This window comes from Macrosteles quadrilineatus, unplaced genomic scaffold (assembly GCF_028750875.1).
Source record: "Macrosteles quadrilineatus isolate MER2022 unplaced genomic scaffold, UCM_ALF_1.0 Scaffold_8__2_contigs__length_117827958, whole genome shotgun sequence".
Lineage (NCBI taxonomy): Eukaryota > Metazoa > Arthropoda > Insecta > Hemiptera > Cicadellidae > Macrosteles > Macrosteles quadrilineatus.
The window spans coordinates 63,104,749-63,126,752 of record NW_026542601.1 but is presented as its reverse complement, the minus strand read 5'-3'; the positions used below and the strand labels follow the sequence as shown (position 1 = coordinate 63,126,752).

At 36.3% G+C, this 22,004-nt stretch overlaps 1 protein-coding gene and 1 long non-coding RNA gene across 3 annotated transcripts in view; one reads left to right on the top strand and one right to left on the bottom strand.

The window, feature by feature from the left end:
* The window catches only part of LOC129001293 (uncharacterized), a 113,239-nt gene that overhangs the window by 48,896 nt on the left and 42,339 nt on the right, over nt 1–22,004 (top strand). The window lies entirely within an intron of this gene.
* Nucleotides 15,648–20,974, bottom strand: LOC129001296 (uncharacterized). Its single transcript, XR_008491409.1, has 2 exons — nt 20,833–20,974; nt 15,648–15,841 (listed from the first exon to the last, which is right to left on the bottom strand). It is a non-coding gene; the product is annotated as an uncharacterized LOC129001296 (long non-coding RNA).

Genomic DNA, 22,004 nt, shown 5'->3' with positions numbered 1-22,004 from the left:
ATCGGAAATTATTACTGTTATTCGTGTTGAAATAATGTCTGAAATACTTTGCAATTGCTCGAATACGAGCAACAGAAGCACTAGTTTAAAATAATAGTTGTTAGCGCTGCAACGCGCACCGGGTAACTGCTAGTAATGCAGAAATATTTAAACAGAAACTGTATCGATCATAAACATAAATAAATTTGATTTTATTAAAAGTGTTGGATTCTTATTTTTACTAGACTAAACTTGATCGTGCCATTCGTGCCATAATTTTATACGTTGCGGCTAATTTAGTGGTTGACTAGCTGTGTGCCCGTTCTACGCACGGGGATCTTAAAGTAGTCAGTTGAAACCTTCTTATATTAAGAAAAGCAGTTGGTTTGCATATTTGCAGATATACTGGCAAAACTATTTTATACAAACCTTGTCAAATACAGTATCTGACAGTTCAAGCCAAAATAAATGCATCGCAATTAAATGTCACCCGGATCGTGTTGGTCCATATGTTAAATCCAATGATTAAACTAAAAAATGCTTTATAGATCCATGAGGCATAGCCCTAAGGTAGGCCTATAATTGAAAGTTACTTTCCACAATGGTTAAACGTATTTAAAGTACTACACGTAAAGGCGAAAACAATTCATGATGGTTTGCTATACAAATGTTTTACTCAAATGGGTTACCATTTTCTTAGCATACAACGGGTAAGTTAATATTTTGGAATCCAGGCAGAAAAAGCAAAACGTATACACTTAAGACATCAATTAAATTGAATACGGCTCTAATAAATAAAGTGCAACACCAACGATAACTAATTTGTAAATTACAGTGATGTGTTGGTACGTAAAAATGATTCTTGCAGCTATACCAACTGTTCTAAGGAAAAGAACCAGTACCAAAAACCAACGTTTTCAGTTAAGAACTATAGTACATCCGACCAATTAAATGCATTAATCTAGCCCCGAGGTTATTGATCTCTTGGTTTTGGATTTTCTCGTAAAAAGTTATAACTTTTAATGTAAACTTATCGGTGTCAGTTTGAAAAAAAAAAACAACCTTATCCAAACAACTTCTTGTTATTTCATAGATTACGTATTCTCTTAACAATGATTAGTATATATATTAACATTAGAAGGAAATGTGACAAAAATCACACAATGTTGGGTTTTTGAACATTGGTAATTTTATTTCTTAAGTAGGTAGGCCATGTATTCTATGGAAAAGTACCGGTATCTAGGATCGTCGTTGAAAAGGTTGTTATGAATAAATAGGTAGGCGTACGTACCAAAAAGATGGGCTATTGGCCTATTGGCTGTATGGTCCAGCGATTGCACCACACGGTGAATAGAAACAGAAAGTGACACATTGGAAAAGCGAGTTTACCATCATCCGTAAACCTCTGTTACAATCACCCACTGCAGTTGTATTTTTTTTTACTTTACACTTTACACAATCGCCATTGAAGCGCCGTCAATGAGTGGAAACCTTGTTTGTAAGCTATTGACGACGATCATTAAGTGTCCCAGCCATATACAACACTGATTCAAGGTATTTTTTCTGGTTATCAAAACTCAAGAACAATTTTATACACAAAGAATTTCTGGGTCCTGACCTGGATGATGCCTAGTTATTTAATTTCATTTACGGTTACACTATGATATTGCACTTGCGATTAATTAAATCCGTTTTGTAAGAAAAACGTTTTCAATCTCACTTGGTTGGTTGGGATTTGCTTTCAAGACGTGATTCGAAATGGTTGCGGTATTTGTAAACAACATTTGTAAACATATCAGTGACAGCTAGAAAAAATAATCTTGATCCGGACAGCTGTTCGTTACTTCATAGACGATTATGTAATAAAAATTGAATGAAAATTTGACAAAAATCGCACAAAACTGCATTTTTGAACGTCCGTAATTTTATTTATAAAGTAGTGAGGCCATATTTTAATCACTAAAGACACTCTCGCCAATCCAGTGAATACATTAAAATGACTTGGATCTTGATAGGTACTCTCGTTTTCACGGAGAAGATTGGGTAAAATGCCATCTTGAGTGTTACAGAAAGACAGAAAGACAGACAGACAGATAGACAGAAATAGAGATTAGACTCGTTTCTGCTTCTTTAATGTATAAAACGTAAAAAAAGGTTAAAATATATAATTCTGAGCAATGTACAGACAAAACTCTAATTTTATTTATATAGATATAGCTAAACAGCTGCTTCAATCAAATCACTGGCAATATTTTAATACTGAGCTGCTTACAGTTGACTTTTGTTTCCCAAATCATTAGAGACCGTGTTAATGTTATTTTTCTATAATCAATTAGGTGAGTGAATTTGAGGGCCTTGAATTTTGGAACGGACAAAGTGACACTTACTTGCTATAAGATTTTACAATTTCAACCAGCTATTTTAAAGTTATTTTTCGAAAAAATATTTACACTAATGATAATTTTAGAGTTATTAACAACAAGTATATGTTTAATCTACCAAAAGGTGGCAAAAATTACAATTGTTCTTTTCTCTCCGTGTAAAATATACCTAACTAGGTGAAACCCGTCGAAATCAACGGTTGCTTTAAAGGCTTACGACAATTCTTCTAACCGCGACAAAAAGAGTGAAATTATAAAAAAGTTGAGCATTTAGCATTGTTTAATGAGTAATAAATAAGTGTAGAAACAATAATGACTATTGCGTTACAAAATATGGTTGATCATTAAATGAATTAATGAATAACATATTAACTATACCGTCCGTCGCATATGAGTTATTGTTCCTATGTTAACTGGTTTAAATTTTTTTGACAGTATCTTATTATATGGAGCATTTATAACAATCAATGTTTTTTATACACGACCTTAAAGTTAAGTTTTAGGATTTGTTTTACCTAACAATTGACTTCCAACACTTTATTTTAGTAAATACACTTATTAGTACGCGTATTTTTTAAACATACAATCATAAAGGTCTCCATGTAATATTTCAATGAATTCATCGTCATCATTTTTACACCATCCTAGGTAGCCTAAATACGTGTTCACAGTCTGAGTTAACAAAACGGACTGTTATCAAGTCAAGTGGTACAGTTGAATTTCGTATCTAAATAAAATGGGTGATCCACAACCATTTTGCGGCATTTTAAAGGAACCAAAATTGTCTCTTCTGAATCTTGATCTCGTTGCGAGGCACTGGAATAGCGGCTAAATTATATTAATAAAGACGAGTGCTGACAAATTACACGGAGTAAATAATTCCGTGAACGATTCCATGAGCCGATCCGTTCACTATCCCACTAGTTCACTATGTGTCCGGGGGTAGGGTGATGGGAATTAGGCAGGGAGAACGGGGAGATTCCATTCAGTCCTAATGTCGCACCCTCGCATTATGCCGCATGACTGCCCCAGAGGGCTCTGGCTGGCCCAGGTCAAATTCAGTCCTGTTGTCGCTTTACCAGAGAGCTCTGAGTAATAATGAGATCGAGATACAAAACAACGTAAACACCGAAATGACCACTCGTTTTTTCACGCTTGTATTGCCTTTGAATCAAACTTACTACAAATATCACTCTTTATAGCCAGATTTACTGTAAAATTGTATTAATTTTGTTAAGGATCATCCATGATTCATAAACTTAATAACAAGACAGACGAATGTGTTGTTCATTGAGACGATTTCTGACGTTATTTTTCCACGAGTGCTTACTACGTTTGGACATATTTATTTGTTCACTTATTCATATTTCGCAAATTTTGTTCAAACCTACGCAATTATAAGTTTATTTTAATAGATTACGTTCAGATAGGTTATCACATTTTAGAAATCGTTTGCAGCTGTAGGCCTAATACTAGGCGTCTGGAACCCATTCCTTTTCGTACATGTAAAATATCTTGACAAAAATGTAAACTATTTATCGATTATTCGAAAGGTTTTATACCGTCTTTAATTCTACCAGAAACTGAGAAGTTTTGGCGCAACTGCCAATGTTTGCAGGAAGCCATCTGGCGCTGTCACAGAGTTATTAATCATCTGAAGAATCAGCTGGTCTTAACAAAGTAACAGACGTTTTCATTCCACTCTTTCCCATTGAAATTAATCTAAAATGCGCATACGTAAAAAGTCGACCAGTTTGAAATGAGTAACATCACGTTCCAATCATTGTAATCATTGTCATAATTTGTAATCATTGTCATCTCGATATTGTTATTACTCTTTGTGCAGTCAAATTAAAAATACTTATGACAACAGAAATTAAGCGTACCGTCTCTTGTGGTTATACTTATATCACTCAGAAATTTGACTATTCAATGAGTTTGTTTGTATGTACGTGACCAAATGACGTTTGTTGAACCACTCAGTGCATGGCTGTATATGTCTGGCTCGTTCACTGTTACTAATACACACAAGTACATACACGCTATGGGCCTCCCTTACCCCTTTACCACTCACATGATTACAATAATGTTACGATTACATTAGGTGTCCCTCGGCGAGTTAATCTGTGTGAGTTATTACCCATTGAGAGAGTGAACAAATTACCCAACGAGACACGAACTTGCTCATCACAAACTTACACGCTTATGCTAGTTGCCTAACTGTATCCCTAAACAAAGAAACAACGCAATCCAAACATGTCTGTCTATTATAATCAGCCACCGCACTTAACAATGTCTGTATTACTGTATTCTGTTTTGTTCATTTCAGCTTACTTACTTAATAGTTTTATTAATACTTATGAAGTCACCCGTGGGTGAAGTTAATAAAATGCCTATTTACCGAAAGCCCTTTTATTGTTAATCGATAATAGTGGGGGTTAATTCCCTAAAGACTTTTTAAGATTTTTGGGTTTAGAACTTCTTAAAACCCTTAATGAGGCATCTCGAATATTATCTTTTGATCACGCTCAAAACCACGAATACTAGAATATTCGTGCTCAAAACACTATCAGCCTATCAATAATTTACGACTGAAGATCATAAAAACGATTTTTGTCCTAGGATGCTAGGCACAAGCCCGGGGTTGTTTTTCACATAACTTCAGGCAGGGGCGTCATTTGGGGGGGGGGCAGGGGGAGCATTTGCCCCCCCTGGATCCTGGGCTAGAGAAAAAAATATGCTGTACTAGCCAATATACAAATATTTTCTCCTGTCAAATCCTAAAAAGCACAGCAGAAAAAAATCTGTATATTCTTGTACAGTAATTTGAAACAAAAATTATTATTGTTTTATTGTCTTAGCACATTTTGAGTTTAGGCCTACATAAATTAGTAGTTTTTTTATTCATTTACTTTTTCTGTTTGGTGCTGTACGATAAACCACCAACTTCTAGTTTATATATTTACTTTTATGAATTATTCAAGCATTAAAACTATACATGTGTATAAATTTATGTAATTTATTTTGCACATTGTAGACTACCAATTTAATATAGTTAAATAGCCTTTTGTACTTTTGTGTCAAATTATTTTATTGGTGATAAAATTTGATTTGCTTTTAAGTTCTTAATTACTTGTATTTGATTTAAAAACCAAAATAAACTATAGGCTATGAACAACCGTATTCATTGCTAAATGTTGTACAAGAGAAATTGGTCATGAATCTGTAATAACAAACATAATATTAATACATCATGGAACTATTGATCACGTTTCTTAGATGACTAACTCACCAACATAAAATTATTGTGTTTCTGTCTGTTTTCAATAATTCGTAGTTTCATTAACTTTCTGCCTGAATTTAAATAAATTTTACTCATAATTTGTTTTTAATTTGAAGTGCTTTTGACATTTAAAATAAGTTTAAACCCCTCTTTTTTGTTTCAAAAATTTTCCGGGGGGGGCCCTTGTTTGCTGGGGGGTATTCCATACCCCCCGGTGTTTGCCCCCCCAAGGATTTGGTGAAATGACGCCACTGAATGCCTCTAAACTTACAATTAATCATCGTTACTCACTCAATAAAAAAATATCGTTTAAAACTTACTTTTAATGACCATATGTACAAAATATAAACACAGTAAAAATATACACAATAAAAAATTTAAAGACCCTTTAGGTTATATATTTAACGAAGCGATACTCACATCAATGGAATTCCCGAGATAGCTTAACAAGATTTAACTTAGAGCTTGAGGTTTGTGGTAAATCTAGGACTTAGCTTTACCGTGGTATTACCTTGATCTGCCTAGTTTATTAGGTTTATGTTCTTGGGTACAGAATTATAAAGTACTAGCAGAGTACCCGTCCTTCGTACGGGGTTGGCATATAAGTATCAAATGCTTATAGCAGTTATGAGTGAGGACATGGTTTAAGAAATTTCGGTTCTTTTTGAAGTTCGTTCGCTACGCTCACTCACCTTTAGGTTGGAGCTCGTTCGCTTCGCTCACTTTCCTTCAGGTTAGCTCGTTCGCTACGCTCACTTGCCTTCAGGTTAGCTCGTTCGCTACGCTCACTCGCCTCCAGGTTGAAGTTCGTTCGCTACGCTCACTCACCTTTTGGTTGCAAATTAGCTGTTGTCATAAATGTAAAAGAAAAAATGCCAGTGCTGCACCCTGTTGGTAATCCTTGTAACTTTAATGCTATTGAAAATCATAGAACAGAACCAACTTGTTTAATTGAAACAGCTGTTAAGATTCATTAATTCCATTTCTCATAAGGTTAACATGGGAACCTTTGCTCCAGAGCCACTGGGGCGGAGCCCGGAAGGATTTTTGGGATAAAAATATGCCTATATGTTAATCGGGAATATGAGCTATCATCATGCCGAATTTCAGCCCGATCCGACCAGTAGTTTTCGCGTTTACTTTTCCCATACACACAGACACCACCTCTTTTTTATAATAGTATAGATTTAATAATAAAGTATTTAATAATGGTAATATATCAATGTTCAAATATGAGATAAAAATTAAGAAATAATATAGTACGCTCATAAACTTTTATATTATTTCTGTTTGAAAAAAAAAACTTTCCACAACCAAATCTACAGTTCTACTAATCATACTAATGACTGGCTATCAAATCCAGAGAATATTTCGACAAAATATCAGGTGCTAGAGTTTATGCTAAATTTGACCTTTCTGCAGCATATTCACAGCTTAAGGTTGACGAATCATCACAGGAATTATTGACAACTACTACCCACAAAGGGTTGTTCCGATATCGCAGGCTAGCCTATGAAATAACAAGTGCAGGCGTGCTTTTCCAATCAACAATGGACCAAATACTAATGGGTCTTGAAGGATATGCTTGTTATATTTATGACATTCTTATTTACGCTAAGGCAAGTCAGAAATGAAATCTCGTGTTGAGGCTGTCTTAAATGGGTTAATGACTCGAGGTGTCAAACTCATTTAGTTTCTTATCGTTTCGTTTTGTTTCGTTTTGATCGTTTCGTTCAGTTCCGTTCCGATTTGCTACGGCCCGTCCCAATCCAATCTGAACTGGTCCGATCCGTTCCAGTCCCGTTCGGGCCAGTCCAGTCTGGACCGTTCCAGTCCGATCCGATCCGTTATGGTCCGATCCGATCGGTTCTGGTCCGATCCGATCCGTTGTGGTCCGATCCGATCCGTTCTGGTCCGATCCGATCCGTTCTGGTCCGATCCGATCCGATCCGTTCTGGTCCGATCCGATCCGTTCTGGTCCGATCCGATCCGGTCTGGTCCGATCCGGTCTGGTCCGATCCGTTTCGGTCAGTTCCGATCCGTTCAGTTACGTTCCGTTCCGATTCGATCCGATCCGTTACATTTCGTGTCGTTACGTTATGTTCCGATTCGAAATGATCTGTTATGTTCCGTTTCGTTTCTCTCCAATCTGTTCCTATTCGCACATTGTTTCTTTTGACCATTACGTTATTCATTCCCACCGCTTACCACTGGTAAGGGTTGTAGCTCGATAAAGAGAGAAAGATCGTGTCAAATTCGTAATACCGTTTATTTGCTTGATTAAAATGTAAGATTTGTAAAAGCCAAAAAGCCAAAGAAGACAGAATAAATTGATATTTTTTTACTTAACTTTGACATGAAAAGTTAAAGCTAAATGTAACAGCTTATCAGCTTTTGTAACAAACATTAAAATTGTAATGCCTCTAAACTTACAATTAATCATCGCTACTCACTCAATAAAAAAGTATCGTTTCAAACTTACTTTTATGACCATATATACAAAATATAAACACAGTAAAAATATACACAATAAAAATTTAAAGACCCTTAAGGTTATATATTTAACGAAGCGATACTCACATCAATGGAATTCCCGAGATAGCTTAACAAGATTTAACTGAGAGTTTGAGGTTTGTGGTGAATCTAGGACTTAGCTTTACCGTGGTATTACCTTGATCTGCCTAGTTGAGGTTTATGTTCTTGGGTACAGATTTATAAAGTATTTAATAATGGTAATATGTCAATGTTCAAATATGAGATAAAAAAATATAAGAAATAATATAGTACGCTCATAAACTTTTATATTATTTCTGTTAAAAAAATTTTTTACAACCAAATCCACAGTTCTACTTATCATACTAATGACTGACTATCAAATCCAGAGAATATTTCGACCAAAATATCAGGTGCTAGAGTTTATGCTATATTGGACCTTTCTGCAGCAAATTTACAGCTTAAGGTTGACGAATCATCACAAGAATTATTGACAATTACTACCCACAAGGGGTTGTTCCGATATCGCAGGCTAGCCTATGGAATAACAAGTGCAGGCGTGCTTTTCCAATCAATAATGGACCAAATACTAATGGGTCTTGAAGGATATGCTTGTTATATTTATGAAATTCTGATTTACGCTGAGGACATGTCAGAAATGAAAACTCGTGTTGAGGCTGTCTTAAATAGGTTAATGACACGTGGTGTCAAAATCATTTCGTTTCGTATCGTTTCGTTTTGTTTCGTTTTGATTAGTTTCGTTCAGTTCCGTTCCGATTTGCTACGAACCGTCCTAATCCAATCTGAACTGGTCCGATCCGTTCCAGTCCCGTTCGGGCCGGTCCAGTGTGGTCCGTGCCAGTCCGATCTAATCCGTTCTGGTCCGATCCGATCCGGTCTGGTCCGATCCGGTCTGGTCCGATCCGTTTCGGTCACTCCCGATCTGTTCAGTTACGTTCCGTTCCGATTCGATCCGATCCGTTACATTTCGTGTCGTTACGGTATGTTCAGATTCGAAATGATCTGTTATGTTCCGTTTCGTTACTCTCCGATCCGATCCTATTCGCACATTGTTTCTTTTGACCATTACGTTATTCATTGCCACTGGTAAGGGTTGTAGCTCGATAAAGAGAGAAAGTTCGTGTCAGATTGGTGATACCGTTTATTTGCTTGATTAAAATGTAAGATTTGTAACTAATTAAAAACCAATAAGCCAACGAAGACAGAATAAATTGATATTTTTTTACTTAACTTTGACATGAAAAGTTAAAGCTAAATGTAACAGCTTATCAGCTTTTGTAACAAACATTAAAATTGTAATGCCTCTAAACTTACAATTAATCATCGCTACTCACTCAATAAAAAAGTATCGTTTCAAACTTACTTTTATGACTAGTACCTGGGGACCGAGCTTTGCTCGGGGAAAATTATAACTTTACTCTGAAAAGTATTGCAGATACATTAATCCACTCCCAATCTCCACACTGCTAACCTTCACTACTTACTTCACCACTCCCTACGTCGTGGACCTGTTTGCCCCCTTCCCTATACCATTTTAGAATTGCAGATACATAAATGCCACAGACAGTTCCCACACTCTGCATTGCTAGCATTACTACTTCCTACACCATTTCCTACGTCATGGACCTTTTTTCCTCTCCTCCCTTCTCGTAGCATTTTAGGATTGTAGATACCTTAATGTAGTTCCCATAAACAGTTCCCAGGCTCCAGACTGCTCGCCTTTACTACTTCCTTCACCACTTCCTACGTCGCGGACCTGTTTCTCCCCCTTCCAATGGCATTTTAGGATTGCAGATACCCTAATCTAATCGTCATTAACAGTTCCAACACTCCGGGCTGCTTGCCTTTACTACTTCCTTCACCTCTTCCTACGTCGCAGACCTGTTTCCCTCCATTCCCATAGCATTTTAGGATTGTAGATACCTTAATCTAATCGTCATAAACATTTCCCACACTCCGGACTGCTCACCTTTACTACTTCCTTCACCACTTCCTATGTCGCAGACCTCTTTCCATCCCTTCCCATAGGATTTTAGGATTGTTGATTCTTTAATCTAATCGTCATAAACAGTTTCCACACTCCAGACTGCTCGCCTTTACTACTTCCTTCACCACTTCCTACGTCGCGGACATGATTCCCTCCCATCCCATAGCATTTTAGGATTGTAGATAACTTGATCTAATCGTTATTAACAGTTCCCACACTCCGGACTGCTCACATTTACTACTTCCTTCTTCCTTCACCACTTCCTACGTCGTGAACCTGTTTCCCTCCCTTCCCATAGCATTTTAGGATTGCAGATTCCTTAATCTAATCGTCATAAACAGTTTTCACACTCCAGACTGCTCGCCTTTACTACTTCCTTTACCACTTCCTACGGCGCGGACCTGTTTCCCTCAATTCCCATAGCATTTTAGGATTGTAGATTCCTTAATCTAATAGTCATAAACAGTTTTCACACTCCAGACTGCTCGCCTTTACTACTTCCTTCACCACTTCCTACGTCGTGAACCTGTTTCCCTCCCTTCTCATAGCATTTTAGGATTGCAGATTCCTTAATCTAATCGTCATAAACAGTTTTCACACTCCAGACTGCTCGCCTTTACTACTTCCTTCACCACTTCCTACGTCGCGGACCTCTTTCCATCCCTTCCCATAGGATTTTAGGATTGCAGATTCCTTTATCTAATCGTCTTAAACAGTTTCCACACTTCAGACTGCTCGCCTTTACTACTTCCTTCACCACTTCCTACGTCGCGGACCTGATTCCCTCCCTTCCCATAGCATTTTAGGATAGTAGATAACTTGTTTTAATCGTTATTAACAATTCCCACACTCCGGACTGCTCAGCCTTGCTACTTCCTTCACCACTCCCTATGTCGTAGACCTGTTTGCCCTCCTTCTTTATACTATTTCAGAATTGCAGATACATAAATGCCACAGACGGTTCCCACACTCTGCACTGCTAGCATTACTACTTCCTACACCATTTCCTACGTCATGGACCTGTTTTACTCCCTTCTCGTAGCATTTTAGGATTGTAGATACCTTAATGTAATTCCCATAAACAGTTCCCAGACTCCAGACTGCTCGCCTTTACTACTTCCTTCACCACTTCCTACGTCGCGGACCTGTTTCCCTCCATTCCCATTGCATTTTAGGATTGTAGATTCCTTAATCTAATCGTCATAAACAGTTTCCACACTCCAGACTGCTCGCCTTTACTACTTCCTTCTCTACTTCCTACGTCGCGGACCTGATTCCCTCCCTTCCCATAGCATTTTAGGATTGTAGATAACTTGTTTTAATCGTTATTAACAATTTCCACACTCCGGACTGCTCACCCTTGCTACTTCCTTCACCACTCCCTATGTCGTAGACCTGTTTGCCCTTCTTCTTTATACTATTTTAAAATTGCAGATACATAAATGCCACAGACGGTTTCCACACTCTGCACTGCTAGCCTTACAACTTCCTTCCCCATTTCCTACGTCATGGACCTGTTTCCTCCCTCCCATTACATTTTAGGATTGCAGATACCTTAATTTAATCGTCATAAACAGTTCCCACACTCCAGACTGCTCGCCTTTACTACTTCCTTCACCACTTCCTATGTCGTGGACCTGTTTTCCTCCCTTTCCATAGCATTTAAGGATTGCAGATACCGTAATCTCATCGTCATAAACAGATCCCACACTCCACACTGCTACCCTTGACTATAGAATCTAGTAATCTTCAGTATAATCTTTGCTCAATAGTAACAACTGATGTTTTTCCTTTTGTACTGTATTTTGTTTTGCTAGTATACTGTGGATAGACGAATTACAAGCTACAAGTCTTTTGTTTACTTTTTCCTTGTTATTTAATTCAGCCAACATGGTTACCTAGCAACCCATAAGACTAATGTTAAAAAAATGTGATTTTCAATTTCATTTTTCTACGTAATTAGATTTTTGATGGCAATTCTAATTGCAGTAAACTCGTTTTTAGGCCAGAAATAAACTATATACAACATTTGAAGAAAATCGTCGGAGCCGTTTTCAAGATCTTGGTGCAAGCATACATACATACATACATACATACATACATACATACATACAAGCAAACTTTGCTCGTATTAGAGTATAGGATATGTACAAAATATAAACACAGTAAAAATCTAATATATAAAATTCTCGTGTCACAGTGTTTGTCTGCAAACTCCTCCGGAACGACTTCACCGATCGTTATGAAATTTGGTGTGTAAATTCTGTAGGTATGCGAATCGGACGTAAACTATTTCCCGTTTCGAAATTCTTAAAAGGGCTCCGCCCCAGTGGCTCTGGAGTTTCCCATGTTAACCTTATGAGAAATTGAATTAATGAATCTTTACAGCTGTTTCAATTAAACAAGTTGGTTCTGTTCTATGATGTTCAATAGCATTAAAGTTACAAGGATTACCAACAGGGTGCAGCACTAATATTTCTTTTACATTTATGACAACAGCTTATTTGCAACCAAAAGGTGAGTGAGCGTAGCGAACGAACTTCAACCTGGAGGCGAGTTAGCGTAGCGAACGAGCTAACCTGAAGGCAAGTGAGCGCAGCGAACGAGCTCCAACCCAAAGGTGAGTGAGCGTAGCGAACGAGCTCCAACCCAAAGGTGAGTGAGCGTAGTGAACGAACTTCAACCAGGACGTGATTGAGCGATGCGAACGAGATCATCTTGAAAATTAAACGTAACGGTACTTTCTTTCCATCGGTCTGTCTTAGGGGAAACCTATAACTTAGGCGATACGAAGTTCGCCGGGTCAGCTAGTATACACAATAAAAATTTAAAGACCCTTAAGGTTATATATTTAACGAAGCGATACTCACATCAATGGAATTCCTGAGATAGCTTAACAAGATTTAACTGAGAGTTTGAGGTTTGTGGTGAATCTAGGACTTAGCTTTACCGTGGTATTACCTTGATCTGCCTAGTTGAGGTTTATGTTCTTGGGTACAGATTTATAAAGTATTTAATAATGGTAATATGTCAATGTTCAAATATGAGATAAAAATATATAAGAAATAATTTAGTACGCTCATAAACTTTTATATTATTTCTGTTAAAAAAAAACTTTTCACAACCAAATCCACAGTTCTACTTATCATACTAATGACTGACTATCAAATCCTTAGAATATTTCGACCAAAATATCAGGTGCTAGAGTTTATGCTATATTGGACCTTTCTGCAGCAAATTTACAGCTTAAGGTTGACGAATCATCACAAGAATTATTGACAATTACTACCCACAAGGGGTTGTTCCGATATCGCAGGCTAGCCTATGGAATAACAAGTGCAGGCGTGCTTTTCCAATCAATAATGGACCAAATACTAATGGGTCTTGAAGGATATGCTTGTTATATTTATGAAATTCTGATTTACGCTGAGGACATGTCAGAAATGAAAACTCGTGTTGAGGCTGTCTTAAATAGGTTAATGACACGTGGTGTCAAAATCATTTCGTTTCGTATCGTTTCGTTCAGTTCCGTTCCGATTTGCTACGACCCGTCCCAATCCAATCTGAACTGGTCCGATCCGTTCCAGTCCCGTTCGGGCCGGTCCAGTCTGGTCCGTGCCAGTCCGATCTAATCCGTTCTGGTCCGATCCGATCCGATCCGGTCTGGTCCGATCTAGTCTGGTCCGATCTAGTCTGGTCCGATCCGGTCTGGTCCGATCCGTTTTGGTCAGTTCCGATCTGTTCAGTTACGTTCCGTTCCGTTACATTTCATGTCGTTACGTTATGTTCGATTTCGAAATGAACGGTATCACCGATCTGACACGAACTTTCTCTCTTTATCGAGCTACAACCCTTACCAGTGGTAAGCGGTGGGAATGAATAACGTAATGGTCAAAAGAAACAATGTGCGATTAGGATCGGATCGGAGAGCAACGAAACGGAACATAACAGCCGTTTCGTTTCATAACATTGACATGAAAAGTTAAAGCTAAATGTAACAGCTTATCAGCTTTTGTAACAAACATTAAAAGTTTAATGCCTCTAAACTCATTATTAATCAGCGTTACTCACTCAATAAAAAATATCGTTTCAAACTTACTTTTATGACCATATGTACAAAATATAAACACAGTAAGTAGTTCAAATTGTAATTTTAGAGGCATTCAGAGGCGTCATTTCACCAAATCCTTGGGGGGCCCCCCTTGTTTGCTGGGGGGTATTCCATACCCCCATACCCCTTGGTGTTTGTCCCCCCCCCCAAGGATTTAGTGAATTGACGTCACTGACTTCAGGCCGGCTTGCGGCATTATCACTTAGATAAAATCCATTGGTGATTCGGCGGGATTTCAACCCGGGATCTTAGGGACCGATGAAGTCCCGTGCTCTACCACTAGACCAGCACGCTCCCCAAATCAATAACTTTTTAAACTTACAACTACAATGCATTTGTAGTCATTAGTCCTTGCGTTATCCCTTCTCCAGTGCAGGGCAGAGAGTTGACGGAAGTTGTAGCGATAGTTAATTAGTAAGTCACCACCATTATCTGAGACGAACGTTCGTTTCTTTCCCTTTTATCAGAGCTGATAACAACTGTGCACTACTAGTCTAGTTTTCCTTTTGAACAATAACGGAACCTTTCTCTTGTTTTGGAGATTTTCCTTTACAGACTTTGGTGTGGCGCGTAAAAAGCCTAGTGAGCCGTCTACTGTTCTGTTTGAACACGGTGATTGCTGTTGAATTACAGTGAGTAAGATCTTTGATTATAACATTTTGTAATTGAAAAATTGTAACATTCATAATTGCACATCACCGCGATATATGCGTAAGTTACTTGTTTGTAAATGTAACAGTACACGTTTCAACTTGATTCCAAACACCTTATTCTTCAATTTGGCTTTTGTTGTTACCACGGGACTAATAATTAAATCTCTGCATATTTGTTCAAGTCTCGACAACTATACATAATTTACCTTCCCCTAGACATTTGAATACTAGTAAACCTCACGTCTCTTCTTTTCTGGCGATAAGTCTTCAAAGAATATATTTTTCTAAACATGTCATTACAACCAACTCTATGGGGAAACTAAGTTTAATTTTGTAAATGAACTCAACATTTTGAAATGTTCTACGCTTAACTTAAACGAGCCTTTCTAATTCCCCTAAGCATTATTGATAGAAAGTAGTTTCTCACCACGACACTTAGATCTACACTAAAGCTAACAAACATATTTCATTACAATTCAGTAACTTTTGATGGTTCGAACCCGCGATCCTTGATTACTAGAGCAAACTAATGGTACAGACTAAAGAACCTGGTGACCTCAGTAACAAACCTTCCACTAGTTCAACTTTATCCTTCCGTCATCTCAACTTGAAATAAACACCCTGCTGTATCGCTATAGAATCTATTCTTGAGGAAAACGTTCCAAAATTTGTACTATTCCCTCCTTCAACCAACAGCTCTGACACATGTTAGACAGTAGGCTATGTAATAAAACTGACACAGAGTGACAAGTATTTATTCACAACATGTGACGTGACAGTTTATGGCTGGGGTGTGTTTGCGCCATCGGTGGGTGGTCGGTAGAACCAATTGTGAGTCAGCCTGAAATCCCTCAAGTCCACGGCGAAGGGGACGGTGAGGGTTGACGCCCCCAGCAAGAGTGGTGTGAAGGCCCCCAGACCGATGAATGCCGTCTGAAACACCATAAACATTAGAATACATGGATAATCAGGAGTTTACTCTGTATACACTAACTTGGCGTCTGAACCCTAGTCTACCTGCGGACGGACCGGGGCCGAAACCTTTCTCGCCCACTGTTGAGCAGCTGTTTCCATAATTAGTCTCCTAGTAGCACCTCCACTGCAATTATGAACTTTTTTGTGCGGGACGGAATTTTATTTTTTTTTCTGCACAAGCAAAAAGTTCATGAAATTTTAAGAAAAATGATACTAAACTTGACCATATTCCGTTAAGTTAAGCTTACGTTTAAATTATTTTTTATCTGGTTGATGGTTGATATAATTGTATTTTAATATAATTTACCAAAATACCTAACAATGTTATTCATATTATAAATATGTCGAGTGGGGGGGGGGGGGGTAAAATATTCATATTATGCATACCGTTGATATTGTTATTTATATCTTTGAACTAACCCCCATGTCTTCCGGGAAATGAGTGATTCACGTCCTAAGACCTCTGACGATTCTGACGTGAGGGTATCGTCATTAGATTAATCGCGTATTGAAATGCTATTGATGAAATATGTATAATCTGCCGAAAAACTACGGTAGGCCCGTCGTAGGCCTACGCTTTATACAGAAATTTAATTTGCTTAAAAACATTTACTCAACCCATACACATAATTCTGTGATTTTTTATCGACAATTGCCATATCCTTAGAAACATGATGATTGTATGATTATTTTAAGTACCATTTGGCCCGTACAAAATGACGCAATTTTGACTTTTCATGCCAAATGCTACTTTCGCTCGCATTTACGATTAGTTTTTTTACCTTTTAACACATAACATTACGTATACTTAATGAAATGTACGGTTTAAAAGTGTTTCACGTTTACAATAGTCTTAAATGTGATTGGTTAGCTCTACTCAAAGAAACATATGAATTAGGTTGTGACAAACTACATCACCTCAACACGTTTTACATGTTTTTACTTCTTAAACTTTATTCCCCTAACAATATTAGGAAATTTAAATAAATCACTATTCCTTTTTTGTGTTTGTAGATTCGCGATGCACGTCTGATTTAATTAAAGATAATTCATACATAACGATATTACAGTTTTATTTCTATCCCTTATAAAGTTGCTATTCCTCGTTAGCTACTGTACATATGCCTGTAGGTTCTACAAACGTAATAAGAATATGGTCAAGTTTGGTATCATTTTACTTATTTATTCATGGACTTTTTGCTCGTACAGATAAAAATGTAAAATTCCGCCCCGCACAAAAAAGTTAATAAGTGCATTGGGGGTGTGACTAGGTGACTAATTATGGAAACAGCTGCTCAAGAAGTGAGCGAGCAAGGGACGGTCCCGGCCCGGTCGCAGGTAGTCAAGGGTCCAGACGCCAAGTTATTGTATACAGAGAATAAGTAGATTTCATAGAGTAGCACCAACGTTTTGTCTAACTACCAACAACACAAAATCAAACGTCCCTCAAATATATACCATTTAGAATGAAAATGCAAAACTAAAATTTTTCTAGTTACAAGAAGTGGGAAGTTATTTGATGGCATATACCTGGTTGATTAAATAATCTTATTAAATGTACAAGTTCTTTTTACTTTTAGTTTGTTCTGATAAAAAAGTTATTAATTTTTGTCCCAAACATACAAGTTTTTTTTTTTTTTTAAATGAAGTCTATGTGGAGATTACGTTTTGTACCTGGTATTGTAAGAATGTGTTGGCAACTTTAAAGCATTGTCTGAAAATGGCAATCATGACAGTAAACAAATTAAATGGTATTCCCATAACATCTCTTCTGTGGCACCTCTTAGTTGTGCTATTAATTGAATCGCCGTCCGTTAGCTTAGTTCGTCATCAATTCTTTTATTTACAATCTTTAAAAATTCTACATTAGTTTCGCTAAGTATTTGTAGTTTTATTAAGAAAACTGCTATTTAATAAAACCCTCTGAAGCGGGTATTTATACAAACGTGGCTAGTTTTTGCAGGTTATTTATAAAAAGAAAATAAGGTAAACGCACCAGTAGCTGACAGTATAAGAAACTATACGCACTTAATAATCCGTGGTTTTGAATAAATAGGAACTAAAGAGATATTACGGATTTTATGTGATTCTAAATTTAGTGTAGTTTTCAAATTTGTCATACAAAAAAGGTTTTTTAAATATATTTTATAACATTTTTAAACTTAATTCAACCTTTGTACGTGTTCCAGTGGCTGACAGTGAAAAAAACGCTTGTACTAGTAGCTGACAGTCAGTTGTCCCAGTAGCTGACACTGGAACTATACATGTACTAGATGCTAAACCTAAGGGTTTTATAATTTATAAGACGAATAAAATCCAACTTAATAATTAAATTATAAAATCATGTAAAACGTTATTAAAAAAATTTATTTTACATATTTTAAAATAAAAAATATTTACATAAAAAAATATATATATTTTTTATTTATATTAAAAACATATATAAATTTTTTTCGATAATTTGGCTTATTAATTAAAAAATTAAAATCATTTTATAAAAATGTGAGATCACATAAATTATAAATAGCATGCAAATTTCGATGGGTAAAACCAATTTAATATTGTGCAAGTAGCAAATATCCCCTGTCAGCTATTGGAACTTGTATGGCTTTTGTGTACCAAAGCCTGACATTGATATAATTTTTAATCCAAAACCCCTAACACCCCAATTTTATCATGAAATTGTCAACAAAGGTATAATTGATAAAAATAATGAGCCTAATCATTAATACTATTTAAAAAATTTAGCGAAATGACAAAAAACCAAACTTACCTTCTTAACAATTTCATTAAGGGAATCGACTAAATGTGATGTGTACAGACAGGGTCGCTTTCAAACCACCACCATTCAGCGAGTATGGGCTAAGTTTCACTGATTTTTTTGTAAACACATCAAGAATAAACATATGTTCTTCTAACAATGCAATCATGTGTAAATATTTTTATGATACCACATTATAATGTTAAGAAACTCAAACTGTCAGCTTCTGGAGCACTGTCAGCTACTGGTGCATTTACCTTACTGTACACAAATTCATTGTTGGCAAACATTTACGACTATTGTTACAATCATTTCTAAAACTGTTATATATGTTTACTTTGTCAGTAATTTGTCTAATGGTGTAATATTAATTAATTTTTTTGTCCATTTAGAGTCAAGCCTAATACATTATGTATCCCAAGCATGTTTCGATCCTTCTAATCAAACCTATTCCAATCCAATCAATCCCAATCACAGTCTTTTAATCGCTTTTTTATTAAAACACTATACATCTTACGCACGATTACTATATAGTATTCGTGATCTTACGTAATCATTTATTCGTAAACTTCTCACTTTCTATCGTACTTTCAAAAAAGTTTGCAAATACCGGTACATTTTCCCTAATTTAATCTGTAATCTTTTGTTACGAATTCCCTGCAAATTCAGAAAGGCATTCTGCATCAAGGTAGTTGAGTGAGTGGAAATAAAAATACTTACAGAAATTGCTGCTGCGAATAAATAAAACAAAAACACACACCCAGGAGTGTTATACCCCATTCTGAACTGAATATAAAGTCACCGAGTTGTTCTGAATGTTGTGTAAAATGTGGTGTAAACGTCAACCCACGTCAAATTATCTCTGATAATTGCTGTTCACCGACATTTGGGAATTAATTGAATGGTATGGTTCGACAGTGATGTGATTCTTCTGTACAGGGTTTGCCTAAAGAATATTTTCTATTTAATTTACAAATTTAAATTATTTAAACGTCATTGGAATGAGTTTAAACAAGCCTAGAGAGAGAATCAAAAGTATAAAAAATATGAACAAACTTTTACACGTACGGTATAATAGATTATTGAAGTAACCAACGGCTTGTTCACATCAGTTAACTGCTTCAACCGTTAACCCGAATATTCAGAGAAATCTGACATAGTGAAATGTTATGTAGTTTCATAAACAAAATTATTTCTCGTTTTCAGAAACAAAAGAATCCTTTCTACCACATATGTAATTGTAAATTCTTTTGTTATGCACCATTTTGTAACGCCTTTTGAAATTCTCAGAATATGTCATCGGATTAATTTAAGACAGTTAGACATAGTGTTCATATCAAAGCAATGCTTTATACCAACTTTGACTAATGTTGTCAATATTGTATTCTAATAACATTAACCTGTCAAAATACAATGTTAACCGCATCAAAGTTTGCTACGATTTCCCTCAACAATCGCTGAGTAGTGTGTGCCCTAAAGTGGGCATTTATTTACTCCGACAAATGCCACTACTCATTAATGTACCTGTCAAAACTATTTAAAATGCTAGACTTGTGATTTGTGACAATATTAACAACATTAACTTCTCCTTACTCTCAATATATTTTACTAAAAATTTGAATACATCTTTCATAAATTCAATTAGGTTGTTACCAACCACTACACAAAGGTATTTGTGAAAATAGTATTGTATAACGTTTTTAGGAAGCGGTGTCAAAGATAAATGAAATAAATAATAAACAATATAAAAAACAAAATCAAAGGGCCTCATGATTCATTTCATTTGTTCGTAAATGCTGTCCCAACAAACGTTTTAATATCCAAGGCTTGTATTCCCTTTCCAGTCATACATTAGAAGTGACGTTATACATTAAGAATATAAAGAGTCTACTACAAACTCTTAGAAAGCTGCTTCTTCATGAGTCCTCATAATGGAAATCATATTTTATGATGAAATCAACTCTAATCATATTCATGAACAATCACGAAATGTTCACCTGAAATTTCTGATAGACAAACCAAACCAATTACGTCGTAATCCCTTTGAGAATCTTTTATTACTAGATCTACTAAATATAAGCATAAAATGCCATAAAAGCAATACCGGTACCGTATATGTAATCATTTTAAGATATTTCTTTTAAAACCACACCAAGGATCATAAAAAATGTGTGAACATATTACTTACCGATACAGCCGCAGAGAATGCAACAAAGAGGAATATATAGGCACCTGTGTTGGCTCCCATTTTGTAAAAATGTCAAAACAACTAAACCTACTGTAGCACAAATATGCAGCATCTAACATCAGTCTACATCAATCCACGTCAGGTATTGCCATAACCAACCATGTGTTAGTAATTAACATCCATTTGGATGCTACTGAAACTCGCAAAGTAGTTCTAACATGAAGTAACATAAGGGTGATATTTTGGTTCGTTTTAAATGTTTTGGAAGATTTCGAGACACATAGAGGCACATAGTGGTCATAAAACACGTCTGTCTATATTAACTCCATGTCAAAACTATCTTCAAAGTTTGGAGAACTTACAAAAATCTCAAAATTAGTTGAAGAATAAATACAAAAGGCAAAATCAAAATACAATAGATGCGAACATCTAGCGTAGTTGTATCCCAGAATAAATGAGACGATGATCACTCACTATTGTGGGGTTGTAGATAAGCACTGGGGAATGAGGGGTTTAATTCATCAACTGATAGTCACCGAAGATCGGTCAATAGCAAACCATATATACCTAAAACTCACACTCATCGAGCTGTTCACTTATTTCGTCATGTTTCAAGTTCTTTCGTGACGAACTCTCCTTTTTGCCTGTCAATCAACTCCTCACATTCCCCATCCATTCATTCATACCATCCATTCATTCATCCGTTTATCATTCATTCATCAATTTATTTATCAATTCATTCGTACACCAATCCGTTCATCCGTCAATCCACTCATGCTTCCATCGATTAAATTATTAAATATTTCTTAATCTTGTGGCCCGACCATTCATCCGTTCATTTAGTCATCCCTTTATGCATTAATCCATTTATAATTTACCAACAGTGAATTATATACATAACATTTTTATGTATTTTTAATTACAATACTCTAAAATATCTCTCGGAAGTTTTCAGATACCATAAAATATCCGTGTCACTTAGACACGAAACAGAACGGAATCCAATCCAGTAAAGGGCTTGAACAAATTAGTGAAATAAAACAAGGCCCAAGTACAACACTCATTATCTGCACGAATGCTAAACCACTGAAATAAAATATAGATGATTCGTTCAACAGATTGCATCTAACATAATGACTGAGACGCCCGCGATTCAGCGATGTGATACGGCA